Source organism: Micromys minutus (assembly GCF_963924665.1).
Source record: "Micromys minutus genome assembly, chromosome: 29".
In the NCBI taxonomy this organism is placed as follows: Eukaryota; Metazoa; Chordata; class Mammalia; order Rodentia; family Muridae; genus Micromys; species Micromys minutus.
The window spans coordinates 20,867,386-20,882,272 of NC_137964.1; the positions used below are offsets into that span (position 1 = coordinate 20,867,386).

At 43.1% G+C, this 14,887-nt stretch overlaps 1 protein-coding gene across 1 annotated transcript in view; it reads left to right on the forward strand.

Annotated features, from left to right (window-relative positions):
• TMEM132D (transmembrane protein 132D) overlaps positions 1–14,887 on the forward strand; it is a gene marked incomplete at both ends in the record, with an annotated part of 594,183 nt that overhangs the window by 247,582 nt on the left and 331,714 nt on the right. The gene's annotated exons all lie outside the window — the stretch shown is intronic.

The following is a 14,887-nucleotide window of genomic DNA, read 5'->3' on the forward strand; positions in this document are numbered from 1 at the left end:
CATAAACACATACACATCAAATATTAAATTAACAAAGAGAACTATATGCACCAAGGCTTACCTAGGACTATTATGGATGCACATTGGGTAATGATCATACTCATCTCCATCCATGCTCTACATACATTAAGTCCCCAGAACTTACTTCATTAGCAACTAAAACCACACACTTTCCTTGTCACCTCTTCATGTCCTGTTAGCTTTTTAAAAATTGCTGCATAAATACTATAACTTGAAGCAACTAGGAGAGGAAAGATTCATTTTCACCTCATTCTTTAGTAAGTCAAGGATGCCAGAGAAGGAACTCAAGACAGGAACCTGGAGGCAGGAACTAATGCAGAGGCCAGGGAGGAGTTTTGCTTAATGGATTGCTCCCTATGGCTTACTTATCCTGCTTTCTTATACAGTCTTGGACCTCCTTCCTAGGAATGACACTGCCCACAATGCTCTGGGCTTTTCCACATGAATTAGCATTTAGTAAAACATCCTCATAAGCATGCCCATAGGCCACCCTGATGGAAGCAATTCCTCAGTTGTGGTTTTTTCTCCCCAATTGTGTTGACAGCTGAAGCTAACTATGACACTTGTGTCCCCAGCTTAAGTGTCTGGCGATCACTCTTCTTCTTATTTCTTGGAGTAGCTATTTGGAGGCTTGGGATTACCAGGAAAATAAATCTTTCGATGTGTTTTGACTGCAGACAAGGAGAATGGTCGATAAAAGACATACAGTCATCAGCATAGAATTGAGGGTAAGTGTCTGTGAACAAGATAACAGGGATAGAAGGGGAGAGAGAAAAAAATAACTGGGAGATTTTAACTCTAATATAAAGAATAGATTGTATTTCTTTTTATGTGAACAATGGTGGGTATCAAATGGCCCTGGTATTTTGGAGTCTAGTGAATACTTTTAAAAGAAAGATGTAACAGTTAATTTTGAAATGTCAGTAGTTTCAATATACTTAAAAAAAATCCAACCTTTGTAGCTTAGAAGGGAAAATTTTAAATGTCAACTTCAAAATGTGCCTGGGATGCAGAATTTTGTCAAAATTACCCCAGAGCATTGCTTTCCAGTGGAATTTCCTAAGATGTTGGAAATATGATAAAAATGGACTACCCAATGCCATGACCTTCATTTATGTGGGATGTGTGTGCATCTATGACCATTATCTAAGTAAGCTGTGTATCTGTGGTCCTCATTCATGTGGGCTGTTCTTCAGTGGTCCTCATTTATACAATGTGTGCATTCATGATCTTCATCCATGTAGGCTGTACATCTGTGACCCTCATTCATGTGGGTTGTTCATCCATGGCCCTCACCCATGTTTGGGCTATGTATTCTTGAGCTGTTGCTATGCAACTAGCAAATTTCATGTATTTAATTTTGTTTTCACTAATTTAAATTTGAATAGAGCCACATGACCATGGGCTATCTGATTGGACTGTGCATTTCCAGGCTGTATGTGTGTAAGGTCACTGCGTTATTGGATCATCAGATATAAAAGTGGCCCAAAGAAAATTGCAAAAATCATTTTCATTCACTGCTTAAAAAGGAAGATAGTCTAGCAGTCATTTTTTGACTCTTCATCCTTTAACAGATGCCAGGGGTTGTGGTGAGCTTGGATGACCCATGCTGATCCAGGAGCGTGATGTAGGTGGGAGAAATGGCTAAGGCAAAAATGTTACCTTCTTCTTTGAGGTTGGTGAGTGGATAGTTGTTGGTGGGTGGTGGGGTAGCCAGCAGCCATGAACATTAAAAGATGAAGAAGGTGCAGAACAGAGGGAATGTTCTCCTGAGGGTCCTATACCACCCCATACACTGTGTGAAGGCAACATGGATGTGCCAGAGGCAGGGCTGCAGAGGAAATTGGAAGCTCAACTGACACGTCTTCCAAACTCTGCATAGCATCTAATGAGGATGTATTTCTGGCAGACTAATGTGTAATGGGAAAACAAAAGACAAGTCTTGCACATCCCTGGCAACCCGAGAATTAACCATTACTTTTGGATTCCAATTCCAAGTTCTCATACCTACATATAGTATATGCATATATATATTATATATATATATATTATATGTATATATATATATATATATATATATATATATATATATATAATTGAGGAGTAAATAGTAAAGAATGTGTCAGAAGATCTATTCACGTTGAGAAACTTCTTTTTTAATTTTAGTTTTGCTGTTTGATTGCCATTGGGTGCAGATTGCAGGTTCTGAGGTGATGAGCAGTTAATTATCAGGGTCATGCTTTGAACATCAAAAGGCTTAGATGGTATGTTTATCACTTTTCTCACCTTTGTGACAAATTACCCGATGAAAGCAACTTATAGAAGGAAGGACTCATTTTGCCTCCTTGTTCGAGGATACAGCCTATCCTGTTGGACAAAGCAGCTGGTCATATTCTATCCACAGAGAAGTAGAGAGCCACAACATTTTAAGATGTGTAAGAATTATTTGGCTTTAAAAACTGACTACAATGTTAGAAACAGGTGGCCCATAGTCTGTACTCTCCTCTGACATATCAGAAGGGGAAACAGCAGGGTCTGGGATAAAGGCTGGAGTAGAGAAGGCTTTCCTCATGAGTTTTAGACACAGCCCTTTAAGATAAAGGCCTTCCCTGAGATGATCTTGAATATAGAGATAGATGGTCCTTGCTTGTTCATTCTATTTTATTTGATGGTGGATGTGAATGCATATACTTTATTCCCCATGAACCAGGGATTAAATAGCTTTTGTGGGAAGGAATGTTTGGGAAGGGAACCTCATTGTCTGAAAGCTTGTCGGCCTATCTAGGTACCTCATTAGCATGGAGAACTCTGGGTGCTTATCCTATGTGGCCCAGTGCCAATGGTCCTTAGTGAGGTGTCATGGTTACATGTTCCAGAGCCAGTAGAGCCAGGTATAAAACGGCTCCACTCCTGCCATTCCCAATTCTAAGATTCCTGGAGTTCAAGCTCATTCAACCTTACACAGCTAGTCACTGCCTAGTCTTTGAAAAGTATTGCCCAAACCAAGCTACCTTTTGATTAGGGCATTCACAGATTCAAATACATTCAGTGCAGGTATCTAGGCAAGCCACATGCAGCTCACTGCTGTACCAAATGCCTCCGGGCTGTTGACACCAAACAAAGAGGAGACTAGGTTCTGTAACATCAGTGGTCAGTCTCACTCCTCATTGTAAAAGAAGCTTTGGCGCGGGATGTTGCAATTTGCCCCATCCCCACTATTGTTACTGTTTTTGCTTGACAGCCCAAGGATTGGCAGACTAAAAATAGCTGCTGAGAGGAGTGGAGGTTCCAGGTTGCAGTGAGACAAGAGGAGAGAAATACTCAAGCTGCTAGTGCTTCATCAGGGTCATGGAGGAAACTGGGGAGCAGGTGTCTCAGACGTAAGGGCTCCAGGACCATCGGTCTCTGCTCCAGTGGGAGCTCATGTCACTGGAGCTGAGCTTTTGTGTCATCTACATGGAGTAGAAGACACCTTCTGCTCTGTATCTCGCTGTTGCATGTGGGATTTCTCTGGTTAATCCTTCCTGCCAAGAGTCTGTTAGTGAGTGTCACACAGGTGCCCTCAACTTGGACTGTGCCATTGCTGTGGCACTCGGTGTCTGTCACTTCACCTACTCTCTTGGGTTCGCACAGTAGAGAAGAGAACCTAATCATGACGTCAGCTGTTCTTCTCACTGCTGGGACTGAATGGCTGACAGAAGCAACTTCAGGCAGGGGAGGTTTTATTATTGGCTCATGGCTTTACAGCACATAGTCCCTCGAGTTGGGGTGTTATCAAGGTACATCTAAGAATTGTATTGTACTTCAAGATGAACCAAAAAAAAATTCTACATTTTTTTAAAAATGAAAGTTCTTAATTTTGATTATTGATTCAGTTTGTAGAATAATACTATGTCAGTGAAAAGTATTTGTTTTCCCACCTTGGGACAAGGGACTGAGGTGCATACTTTACATATCAAAGCAGACCTGGCCTCCAGGTTTTCCCAGCATCCTTCAGTACCTACCTGGCGTACTCTGCCCCCAAACCTGAACATTTAGCCCAGGACCTGGGCTACCCTTTCTCTAGAGACACTTCTCATATAATCCAGACATTTTGGACTCTCTGTTTGTTTGTTCTGTCTCTCTCCTCTTTTCTCTGTGTGTATCCTTTCTTTTTTCTCTTACCCCTCTCCCCTCTCTCTTTTCCCATGGTGAGGTCCCTGGCCTCCTTCCTTGGGGGCGGCAAACTCGCCTGCCCAAGAGCAGCTTCCCAATAAGCCTAAATATAATCTAATCCAGTTTGAATTGGCTCATTTAACCATCAGAGAAAGAACTTACCATAAATACCACAGGTAAGTATCTTTCCATGGCCTCTTCTTCATGACTTTGGAGGGCAAACTGACCTCCCCAAACTCACAGAGCCCCCTATGATGGGCATAAAGGACAGGTGGGTGATGGGGTCTCCAGCATCACATCACCACAGTGTTGTTTGACTTTTTCTGCTAGAAGAGAAACCACCCAGTCCCATGCTCTGTACCCCAGAAGCTATGGGCTGCAACCAGTATATGTAATTCAATGCTGAAGGTCAGGCAATAGTATTGGGTTCCTGAAGGTGCAAATTACACAATTCAATTCAAAATCAAACACATAGAGGGTCCAATGTGTTTGCAGCAAAACTAACCCAGGTTGCACTCTGTGATTTCCCTGTGGCCTCAGTTCCCAACGTGAATACGAACATTTCACACCAAGCATGCAGTCACTCCACTGGACCCTACTCCCTGCAACCCCACCCCCATCCAGCTGAGTTATGAGCTGACTGTACACTATAAATCAAGGTGTTTTTCTGGAACAAAGTTTTCTGTTGTTATGGAAACAGAAGCATTTATAATAGAAAACAAAGACTTTTTCATATTTTAATCTTTTCCTACCTACCTTCCTCAGAGTGTCAAATTTGTATATCTTTGGATTGTGTGGTGTTAGGATGGTTGATTTAAAAAAAAAAAAAAAGCCTGCTGTTTGAGCTGTTGACTTGAATTTCATAAAAAATGATGAATTAATTTTGGCTTCAGACTGGAAAAAAGTTTCCAATAAACTCTGAAATGGCTCTAAACATTTCTTCCATTTTTATACTCTATGTTTGTATGAAGCAGAATTCTCAGCACGGATGATTATAAAATCAAATTATTGATCATCTCTGAAAAACAGCAAAGATGTTCTCCATTCTGCAGTATTGGATATTCAGTCAAGATTTATTTCCTTGTGTAAAAGTAAATAAGCAATCCATGTCATGAATATTCAAAATTGCCTTTTGACTTTAACAAATGATAAAATTATATGCACACCAAAGAATTGTTTTAAAATAAGTTCTTTTTATGATTTATGACCTATAAATGCTTGATCCATACATTTGTTTTATAGACTTAAATGCCTAGGACACTATACTATTTTCTTAGGTATAGAGGTGGGAAACTTTATCTGTATGCTATTTATGTTCAGTGTCTGCAGATACCATGGGTCAGAAGATCAGAAGTTCGATGGAGGAGTAGGCACATACCTTGCTCCATTTCTTCATTTTTGTATGTCAGGAAGTGGTAACTAAGCTGTGATGGTTAGGATTTGTTTTGATCAACTTGACACAAGGTAGTGTCTCTTGGGAAGAAGGAACCTTAACTAAGAAATTGCTTTCATCAGATTGGCCTTTAGGGAAGCCAGTGGGAGCATTTTCTTGATGAAGAATGAATGTGGGATGGCCCAGTCCACTGTGGGTGGTGCCATCCCCAGGAAAATGTTAGGGGGTTGTATAAGAAAACAAACTGAGCAAGCTATGAAGAGCAGCCTAGTAAGCAGCATCCCTCCATAGCCTCGGCTTTAGTTCCTACCTGCAGGATTCTCTGTCTTGAGTTCCTGCCTTGATTTCCTTCCATCGTGGAGTATAAGCTATATGTTGAAATAAAGCCTTTCCTCCCCAAGTTGCTTGTTTTGGTTGTGATGTGTACCACAGTATCAGAAAATAACTAGAGTGATTAAGACAAATGATATCCTTTGGACCATTTGTTAATACAATACTAAAGGTGAATTAATTCCTGTTAATGCCTGCACCTTGGTCAGGAAGTTCTGAAGGAGGTGGGGTGATTTTTGAGTCCTTTGAAGACTGACCCTAATTATTTCATGAGGCTGGCCCTGGCTCTCACCTGGAACCACAGCCATGGTCACCTCACAGAACACTGACCTGTGCTTGCACTCTGAAGTGGGGGTCTCTTCTGCATGATGTGGTTGCCTTGAACTTTGACCTGGGACTCTAAACACTAAGGCGAGAGTTGCAGGAGAAGCCCTGAGGCTGTTCTACCTGGCTTTCTCTAGGACTCATCTATCCTAGAGAACCATATCATCTTCCTGGCATGCCTTGGCCATCAACACCTGAGGCTAAGACTGGCCCTGCCTACAGAACATCATAGGGACTTAGAAGAGGAGATGGCTGCAGCCGGGGGAGGGGGGACTTGACTCAATCAATTAAAAGCATGGCTGTTCTTCCTTGTTTCTCACAGTGTCAATCTTTACCCTGCCTGTGTTTTCTTTGTGGTTTGCAGCTGCCAGAGCACTTAGCTTTCAGCAGGTGTCATTACTGAGACCGGTAATGGCTGTGAAATCTTTACTTAAATGTGTAGGCTGAGGAACGGCTGGCAGCTGGCAAACCACAGCATTCCAGCAAGGGGTCTGCTAAGTGGCCTGAGGTGGGGGCTACCCAGCACTGTGGAAGGGAGGTGCTAGCACTGTGCTCTGGTGTCTGCCAAGAGCCTGGATTTCAGCAAGACGAAGGGGGCAATCACAGAGAAGCCACTAAGATTCCCTCTTGGTTATCCCAGAAGCAGCCGGGCTAACTAAGGCTGTGCCCCAGTTCCTGGGCCAGTGACTGTCAAAGGCTTTTATGTGAAGGATAATGATTCACATGGACAAAAATAGGTTCTTGTTTAAAAACAAAAAGTGAAACCCAAGTATCTGAGGAATGACACTTAAGGGTGTCTTCAGGCATTTACAAACATGTATGTACATGTGTGTATGCAACACACATGGTATCTATCTATCTATCTATCATCTGTCTATCTATCTATCTATCTATCATCTGTCTATCTATCCATCCACCCATCCATCCATCCATCCATCCATCCATCCATCCATCCATCTATCCTTTCTTCCATCATCTACCTATCTACCCATCTAGAATCAAGTTCTCTCATTTGCTTGGGATTTGCCAAGTGTTTTCTTTTACCTGGCTACTGAACCCCAGAGCCCATCTTGTCCCTGTCACTCCAGTACTGGGATCACAGACATTTGCTATTGCACTTGGCTTTATACATGTATTCTGGGAATCAAACACTTTCACCCTACACCGCGATAACCCAGGAAAACATTCTTCCTGCTTTTTCCTACCAGCAAATAAACATAGAACCAACAGCAAAACCAAGAAGCTGAAGGTGTTTATTTGTCCCTGATAACAGATGAGGCTTACATTTTTCAGACACACACACACACACACACACACACACACACACACACACCATTAAATGGAACACAAATATCGGTGATCGATGACGCTTTTGACATCTATAAGAATTGCAACTTGGAATGGAAATCATAGTTTTCCCATTAAAATAATAATATTTTAATCAATATATTTAAATATATATGTATATTTAAGAGCATTTCACTTAGCAGCGAAGTGTCAGGGATTACTTAAGGTTGCTTCTTGGCTCATCAGACAATCATAAGCAGATGAAATAAGAGCTATGTTAAGTGTTTGTAAAGTAAAATTAATAAATGCATAGTTTCAGACTGCAGGGCTGACTGTAGGGCATGGGAGAAGTCAGGACAATGAGAGACTTAACCTAAGCTTGGAATCCCATGAATCCTCAGATTGACTTATCCACTGACTTCACAAAGGGTTATAAAAGAACATCCACTGCTATTCAGTGTTGAAAGAGCTAATAGCCAGCTCAGAGGCATGGTCACCAGCCCAGAGTAGATGCCAAGGGGTCAAAGCTCTGCCTGCAGCTACCCCTAAATGTGTCTGCTCTTGGACTGACATTCAGTTCTTCTTTGCCATCACTGACTGCCTAAGTATGTGAATGCTTTAAGGTATAAATAAACCACATTTGCTCTGTGCATCCAAAATGCCCAGAGGTGATGGGACACAAAATGGCCAAACACACAGAAATAGACCACAAGCATGGTCAACTTAGTTGGAGGGACAAGAAAAAGGGAATCATTGGTAGGTAGACTTTTCAGTTACCCAAGGTGGCCAGTTCTCAGCGCCACTATACATTGCAGAGCCTATGGTTATTGTGAGCTAGAACTTTTGTTAGAAATGGGAATCTGATATGAAGTGTAATCTAGGAACTATCATAGAATGCATGAAACTGATTAACCAGTCAGGAATGAAGGTTAATTTCTCACAACTCTGGATGCTGAGGAGTCTGAGGTCCAGGCACCATGGTCCTTTTCAGGAAGCACAGGGGCAGGCAGAGTACAGATAAAAGAAGGCTGAAAACATGGTTTTCTATACCAGGAAACCCTCCTGAGATTGCTAATCCACCTCCCCAGGGGCAGAGCCCTCCCAACTTCTTCACCTCTTAAAGGAAGTTGAATTAGGGATCAAGTTTCTATTGTGGAATCTTAGAGCGCATATACAAACCAGAGCAGTGCTCTTATTACAATAACATTAAAAAGTAAATTTTTAAGAGGAATACAAGATTATACATTTTTTGTCTGTTTGTTTACAAAGGTTAGATGCTTTCTCTTACCTAAAAGTTAGCTACTGTTTCCTATTTGGTTAGATGCCAGGCTCAAGGACAGACAGCAAGACTTTGATCCTTTCTAAGATTTTTATTGCTTGTTGTCAACTTGACACAAATCTTGAGTTGTAGGAAAGAGGAAATCTCATTCCTCATTTGGGGAGCTGTCCACATCAGATTGGCCTGAGGCCAAGTCTTTGAGAAATTGTCGGAATAGACGATTGATATGGGAGGGCCCAGCCCACCGTGGGCAGCACCATCCCTGAGGCTGGTGGCTGGATAATAAAACAAGCTGAGCCTGAGTTGTATAACCAGCTAGTAAACAGCATTCCTCCAGGGCTTCTGCTCTCAAGTTCTTGCTCAAGTTCCTACCCTGACTTCTCTTAGTAAGGACTGTGACCTGGAAGCTTAAGCTGGAACAAACCCTTTCTTCCACAAGCCAGTTTTGCTTATAATACAAGGCAATAGAAAATCTAACTAGAAAGCTGGGTGGTAGTGGCACGTACCTTTAATACCAGCACTTAGAAGGCAGAGACCAGCTATCTCAATGAGTTTGAGGCCAGCCTGGTTTCTAGAGTGAGTTCTAGGACAGTCAGGGCTACACAGAGAAACCCCGTCTCTACAAATCCAAAACCAAACAACTGAACAAATGAACAAACAAAAACAATACAAAACCTCAAAGCTAACTAGAACATTCCTTCCTCACAGGACTCACTTTAGGTTTCCTTATTCTTTGTGGTGAAGTAGCTCTAGGTCTCAAACCCTCACAAAGCTTAGAGGGTTGGAAGAGGAAAGTGGTGGAGGGAAGGCCCCATTCTTACTTGTCACTTCTAGAGACATCCCTGAACTTCATCTTCTGGATTGCACCCCACCCTCCACCTAAAAAGGCTTCTGTCTATTCGCATCCTTATTGGATACAAGGCTCTTGCCAAATGTGTAGAAAACCACCAGTCTTTGTGAAAGACACTGCATGTGGCGTATCCAGGATCGTCAACTCAGGAGTCACCCGGGTCCCCAAACTGCACACTTACCACTTGCCTTCCTGGGAAAATGACCGCTGTGGGCCATCACCCCATAATTGACTGGCATGTGCTAGTTTTTAACTGAAGGTTGGTGTGGCCCAAGCCTGGGAGTGATTTTTATAACACTCTGTGTCCCATTTATGTTTCTTTCTTCTTTCCTGTCTCCTTTATTCTTTTTCTAAACTCAAAGTGTCTTTGAGGACATGCAAACGGAAATGGTTCCTATTGAAATATGAGACATCAAAATAGCCCCCCACAAAGAAAAAGCTGTAGGAAGAAAATTGCCTTGCAAGATGCTAAAGTGTGTCAGAAGGCATCCAGAGTGTGAGAGGGCCCTCAGAGCAATACCAGCAAGTTTCGAGGCCAAATATCAGCCATAAAGCAAAGTCAGGTTTAATATGTATTATCTATGGAATTTCAGATCACAGGTGCTGAATGCACTGATCATGTAATAGATATACTGATAAAAAAAAAAAAAAACAGAAAAAAAATAAAGCTGCATCTACTTTACTGCAATAAACTCTAGGAGGATCCATGAATTGATTTTTCCTAAATGGCAGTTTCTTAATACACAATAAAACCAGGGCCAACATGATAATAAAGAAACAAATAGATGGTGTAGAGGCTGTTTAAGGACTGGGAGGGACTGAAAGTAAGATTATGTAGAAAGGTTAAGAAAGGTCTCTTTAGGCATGGTGTTGATGTCAAAAAATGTGAAAAGGGCATAATCTTGTGGACTAGGTTTAATGGTTTGAGTGAGAAGTGTCTTCTCCCCCAGTTCCCTCACATACTGTAGACCAGGCTGGCCTTGAACTCACAGAGATCTGCCTGCTAAGTGTTGGGATTAAATGCCTGCACCACCACCCCTCTGGAGCATCTCACCTCCATTGTGCATTTAGGTGTTTGAACACTGTTTCCCCTGTAGGTGGCACTGTTTGGGAAAGTGATAGAACTTTTAGGAATTGGTGCCTTACTGGAGGAAGTATGTCACTAGGGGTGGGCTTTGATAGTTTATAGCCTTGCCTCACTTCCTGTGCCCTCTCTGTCTCTCTGTCTCTCTCCTCTCTGTGCCACTTTCTCCCCTCTCTCTGTTTCTCTGTCTCTCTCTGTCTGCTTTTCTGCATGTGGTAGAGGTGTGATCTCTCAGCTCTTTTCTCTGACAATCTGTTGCCATGTCTCCCTTGTCATTATAGATTCTCCGACTGGAGCCATGAGCCAAATTACACCCTGTGCCCATGGGTCACTTCCAGTCAAGGTGTTTTATCACAGATACAAAAAAAATGTAAGGAATATAGTGGCCATTTAGCTATCAAAACCATCAAAATGAACTTGCGTGCCTGGGGGCCTGGAGGGATGCTTCCAGTTGGTAAAATGCATATGAGAAGGGACCTGAGTTAAACCCCAGGACACAAGTGAAAGAACAATGTGATAGCACAAAAATGTAATCCTAGCCCTGGTGAGGTAGCAACAGGTAGGTAACTACCCCTGTCTCATGGGCTATTCTCAGCCTAGTCAATCTGATGGATTTCAGGCCAACAGGGAGTCACTTTCAAAACAAAGGCAATGATGCTTGAGGACCACCTTTAATGCACATACAATGCAGTCACATGCACATACACACATACATGCATGCACGCACGTGCAAAGGTATTTTCACACATGTGAACCACTAGACACATGCAAGTGACTTTTACATCTCTTATGTGGCAGTTCCTTTATTTGCTGTTTATTTTGTATTCCTGTTTCCTTTCTGCTGCTGTGCTAAGACATTCCGACCAAAAGCAATCTAGGGAAAGAAAGGTTTATTTGACTTACATGACCAGGTTATAATCTGTCACTGAGAGAAGTCAGGGCAGGAAGTCAAAGCAGGACCTTAGGGGCAGGCCTGTTTGCTATTCCACACATAATTACCTCCAACCAAGAAACTCAGTTCACAGCCAAAGAAGCATGGCAGGAACTGTAAAGGAACACCGCTTACTGATTGCCCCCAGGCTGTGAGTAAGCTATCTGTCTAAGGAATGGTGCCACCCACAGTGGGCTGAGACCTCCTGCCTGAATTAACCAACACAGGTCTTACAAACAAGTCTGATGTGAGCAGTCTGTCCATAAATATAGTTCTCTCTGTGTTCCTTGAGTGAATCAAGTAGATAAAGTTAGGCTAGGATACCCTAACAAATACAGTGAATGTGAACTTGTGTGCATATGAAGAATTCTTGAAGCACTTGCCAGAATCCAGAATTAGAAATCACCTGTTTCTCTATTAAGTTAGCAAGGATTGGGCTTGGTTCTAATCTCTCAACACCACAAGTTAGCACACACAATATGATTATTACTTTGTCAAACCCAGACATCCACATATCTTTCCTAGAGTATGTATAGCAAAGGAGAAGGAAGATGAGGACAGGAATTTTCAGGTCAAGAAGTGTTTCTCATAGTCCCGTTCATGCTGATGCCATTATTAACAACACCCTGATACTATTTTTCCATGAAAATACTTAATTGAAAACCACAGCTCCCCAAAAGACATCCTAGAACATGTGTATTTGTTGGCTGGAGTCCTGCTTTTGGTGTGGAAAAATTTCCCCTCAATTAAAGACGTATGTTTAAGCAATTCCCTTAAAAATAAAAAAATAAAAGAAAATTGGTCACCCTGAGAGCAACAAAAACCAACTTGCAATTGTAGTAAGCATACGGTAAAATTAGAGGTTTGAGACACTCTACAGACAATGAAAAGAACATTGTTTCTTTGTATAGCCCTGGCTGTCCTAGAACTCACTCTGTAGACCAGACTGGACTGGGGAATTCACAGAAATCTGCCTCTGCCTCTCGAGTGCTGGAATTAAAGCTATGCACTGTCACAAGGTTTGAGATTGCATCTTATTTTAAACCCAGAAGGTCAGGAGCATCTCGCTTCCCTGGACCCTGACCTGCACTTCATGCTCTGAGATCTAGAAGGTAGCCAATGTTATGAAACCATGGTGCTGGTACTGTGACCCCTAGTGACCCCAGCGCTGTTTCTCTGTAAATATCTGTCCTGTTTTCTATGTTGGCCATGTTTCTATATGTTTTATATATAAAATAGCTTGGCTCAATTTGAAACCTTGGAGACGAATTTAAACTTCAAGTCTGTGTCTAATATCTGACCCTGGGGTGCAGGCCCATGTCTTCCTTGGTTTTGTTTGGTGTGAAGGGTCAACTGGTTAGCAATTATTTCAAGATAAGGTAAGAAGATGGGGAGAGTTGATTCCTAGATGCAGCCTGTGTTTCGGATCAGCATCAACCTCGGATTCCTCTGCTCTAGTTACATGAGGATCATGAGTAGGTGAGCCTTTGCCAAAGCTGGTAATCATGGGTCCTGGAGTGTGCCAGGTCTGGGAACTACACTGGCAGAGTAAGAGGCTCACCCACCCCAAGCCTTGAAAGCCAGCAGCTTACAGCTCGGGACTTTAGAAGCCAGAGACTCACTTGTGGCTTTCTATGCTCAGCTTGGGGACTTGTTGCTCTGGATGTCAATGAGCTGTCCCTTTGCAGCTGTTGAATGGTCAGCCTCCAGCAGAAGCTGCAGGTGTGGCCTGCAGTAGCCATAGCTACAGAACATGCACCTTGGTGGTGCACTGTTCCACTCCCTCGTGGCCAGTGTCAAAGCCCTCGGGCCCTTGCCAACCTTCTCCTGGCCGGCATATGCAATGCTACAGTTGACAACCTTCTCCATCCATCCCTGTCACATCCCTCCTGAGTTAAAGTCAGGAGGGAAATGGGCCTTTGGCCATCTTATTTGCACTAAGTTGTGAAGAGGAAAACTGCACATCCAGGAGGTTTAAGACTGCAGGAGGCTCTAAGCTCTGATCCAGCCTCCAAGGGTCAGTGGTCACTATAGCAGCAAAGGAAGCCACTTAGCATATTCCAGAACTGCAGAGGCTCTGATACTCAACTGGCATTAAGTGTCCTCCAAGCAAGCAGCTGGCCTGGGAAGGGACCTGATAATACCACACAGGCGCAGTGCTCTGTGGCCGGACCTTCCTTTCCTTCACTGAGTGTTCGTTCCTGGGTTGGTCCACAGCCAGGCGGCCTTCTGCACCAGTCTGGCTTACTTTGAGGTTGATAAACCTGGATGATCTGCAGTTGCAGCAGCATGCCACATACACAGATGTGCAGTGCTTTACTTCAAGACCCATCTAATGTTACACTCCATATGACCAGAACCTCTCTGGATGGTGAGTGTTCCAGTTCGATGGTGACGTGGCTGACCAGAGCTTTATCCTTCCTATCTGTATAGAATTACACCTAATGCATGGATAAAAAATCCATAGGAAAATGGGGGCTAAAATGTTGATAGGGAAGGTGTAATCATAGGACGTCTGGCTGTTTTTTTAGCGCTCAGTGCCTCCATTAGCCAGCTCCTGCATTCACACACCGGACACATACTTTACACACTGAGGTCCTACTAGCGGAGCCACAGAAGTGACTGCTAACATTAGGCTGACAGAGTACCTTGCGTACTGGGAAGAGGGTTAAAGAAAAGCCTACTGGCAGCCTGGACTTGGAAGATTGGTACAACTGCCTTGTGGGTAACAGCTCCAGTCCATGATGTCATCCTCCGTGTAGTCTGCACTGTGGATTTCCTAGCACAGGCTCTCCCTTCATGGCCTCTTAGTGTTTAGCTAACCCAAGGTTAACTGCAGGTTGTTCAGTATGGGGACCTAGCCAGTCAGAAGAAGCTATACGTCTTTCTGGAAGCTACATCCACCACAAGACCACACCCCCTTCAGAAGCCACAACCCTTTTCTGACCACACCCCTTCCTGATGACACACCTGCCTCTTGGCTCTGTTCCCCCTCAGGGGAACAAATCCTTCTTGGCCTTTGCCTTTTTCTCTTTTAATAGCAGGTGGCACTTGTCTGACAGCCAGGTGCTGTGGGGGTTGAGGGTGGGGTTTCTGGATATTTCCTGTCTCCCTTTCGGAGACTGGAGCACATAGATCCTACAGTGGGGTTTGATAGGCTCATGTACCACATGGTAATGGACCATCTTTCTGACATGTGTCCATCCTCAGAAGACTCATAGGTGTTAAACAAT